Raw genomic sequence first — 2,612 nt, 5'->3', positions numbered from 1 at the left:
CTCGTTAGGTATAATAAGATTCAGTCATGCAGTAGTTCTAACGTCTACAGAATCCCAGGATACTCTCCCAGCCCCATTAAAAACATACCAAAAGAAGTAATATTCAGGTGTAAAACAAGGAGAGACAGGTCCTACGAGCTACAAGAATGATATCATGAAAGAGGTAGAATTTTCAGGTGTTAATGTTGCTACATTTTCCAACCTACACTCTAAATGGGTGGCACAGGCAATGAGATTAGAACATTTTTCTGGAAAACCTCCACATGGTCCTTTTGATGTGTCTGTTCCTCAGACTGTAGATGAAGGGGTTCAGCATGGGGATGACCACAGTGTACATCACTGAGGCCACTGCACCCTGCCTGGGAGATTGTGAGATGGTTGGGCTGAGGTACACACCAAGGCCAGTTCCATAAAATAAGCAAACAACTGCCAGATGAGAAGCACAGGTGGAGAAGGCTTTATACCTCCTACTTGATGGGACTCTCAGAATGGAGGAAAGAATTTTGTAGTAAGAGAAAAAGATTCCTGAGAAAGGTAGAAAAACAAAAATGGCACCATCAAAATACGTGACTATGTTATTGGTGAAAGTATCAGAACAAGCAAGCTTGAGGAGCTGAGAAGGCTCACAGAAGAAATTAGAAATGTCAACATTCTTAAAGTAGGTAAGTTGTAGCACAATCAGATTGTGCACCTGGGAGTCCAAAAGGCTAAGAAAAAAAGACACCAAAACTAAGAAGCAGCAGAGGCGAGGGTTCATGATGACCATGTAGTGTAGTGGGTGACAGATGGCCACAAACCTGTCATAGGCCATCACAGTAAGAAGCAGACAATCCATACATCCAAAAAGGATAAAAATAGACATCTGTGTCAGGCAGCCTGCATAGGAGATGACTCTGCTGTGAGTTAGGATGTTCACAATCATCTTGGGGACCGTGGTGGAGGCAAAACCGATGTCAGCCAAGGAGAGGTTGGAGAGGAAGAAATACATGGGGTTGTGGAGGTGGGAGTCAGAGGTTACAGTGAAGATGATGAGCAGGTTCCCCAGCATGGTGACTAGGTACATGGCCAGGAACAGGACCCAGAGCAAAGGCTGCAGTTCTGGATCGTCTGAGAGGCCCAGGAGGAAGAATTCTGAGACACTGGTTAGATTTCCAGTTCTGTGTAGCTCAGACACCTTTGGAAAAAGAAAAAAAGGCTGGAAAAATAGGAAATATGTAAATCGTCATGCAGTCCTGCATCATATTTTGGATTCAAGCAATTCATTTCTAAGAGTATACATCTGAGTACCTTCAGCAATTGGAAAAGGAAAGAGCAACCCACTCCATTGTTCTTGCCTGGAGAATTCCATGGATGAGGGAGCCTGGCGGCTTACAGTTTACGGGGCCACTAAGAATTGGACACAACTGGGTGGCAGCACCTTCAGCGATATTTCTCAGTATGAGAAATTCTGTCTTAGAATCGTTTCCTCATTGGCTTCTATGTTATTCATTTTTGTCTATACACTCTTAGATTATAAAACTTCATGAAAAGTGAAAGGAAACAAGAACATTAGAGACAATACATCCATGATCTCAGTTAAATACAGCCTACTTTTAAAGAAATAACAGAACGAGAGATTCCCTTCTTCTTCTAAGAAAATATATAATTATTAAAATATAAAGAAATTATGTCATTTATATAAATCTTATTTTCTTCAAATACAATTCTAGATATTTCCTTAATTTAGAATATTTACAAATATCTATGAAATGCAGAACTATGTCATCTGGATTCTAAATTAAAAATGAATTTTCATAATCAGAACACAGTTTATTTGATATTCAGAGTTTTATCATCTTTGATTTTCTGTCTTCCCTCTTCATGAAATGGGGATTACTCAAATATCAGAGTTGTCTTTTAGAAGTCATTTAGTATATACTTCATATCTTTGGTGGACTTCAAATTTCAATCAATATTGTTTAATTAATTGCATATGGTGCTGGAGTGGTGTGCTGGAGCAGCAAGCCCCTGAGAGGAGATACCCCACGTCCAAGGTCAGAGAAACCCCAGTAAGGTGGTAGGCTCTGGAATGGCTGTGAGGAGATACCCCACGTTCAAGGGCAAAGGAGAAGTCCCAGCAAGATGGTAGGAGGGGCGAATTTGCATTTGGAATCAAACCCCATTTCCGCCAGAGATGCTAAGAGGGCTCAAACAAACCTTGTGCACACCAGGACCCAGAGACCCCCACAGAGACTGAGACAGAACTGTGTTTGAGCATCTCTGTGGAGGTATGGGTCATCAGTGGACTGCCACAGGGACAGGGCTCTGGATGCAGCAGACTTGGGTATGGCACAAAACCTCTTGGAGGAGGTTGCCATTAACCTCACCATAGAGCTGCCAGAACTTACACAGGACTGGGAAATAGATTCTCAGAGGGCACCACAGAACTTTGTGCGCCAGGACCCAGGAGTAAGGAGCAGTGACCCTACAAGAGACTGACTCAGACTTGCCTGTGTGTGTCCAGGAGTCTCCAGCAGAGGTGTGGGTCAGTGGTGGCCTGCTGCAGGGTTGGGGGCACTGAGTGTAGCAGTACCTGCATGGGATCTTTTGAAGGAGGTCATCATTATCTTCAT

At 42.9% G+C, this 2,612-nt stretch overlaps 1 pseudogene; it reads right to left on the bottom strand.

Moving 5' to 3' along the window:
- Positions 1 to 235: 235 nt before the first annotated feature.
- On the bottom strand, positions 236 to 1,263 carry LOC109561195 (olfactory receptor 7E178-like; annotated as a pseudogene).
- Between the last annotated feature and the right edge of the window lie 1,349 nt (positions 1,264 to 2,612).

The sequence above is a fragment of the Bos indicus genome, chromosome 7 (assembly GCF_029378745.1).
Source record: "Bos indicus isolate NIAB-ARS_2022 breed Sahiwal x Tharparkar chromosome 7, NIAB-ARS_B.indTharparkar_mat_pri_1.0, whole genome shotgun sequence".
NCBI lineage: Eukaryota > Metazoa > Chordata > Mammalia > Artiodactyla > Bovidae > Bos > Bos indicus.
This window is presented reverse-complemented; position numbering and strand designations above follow the sequence as displayed.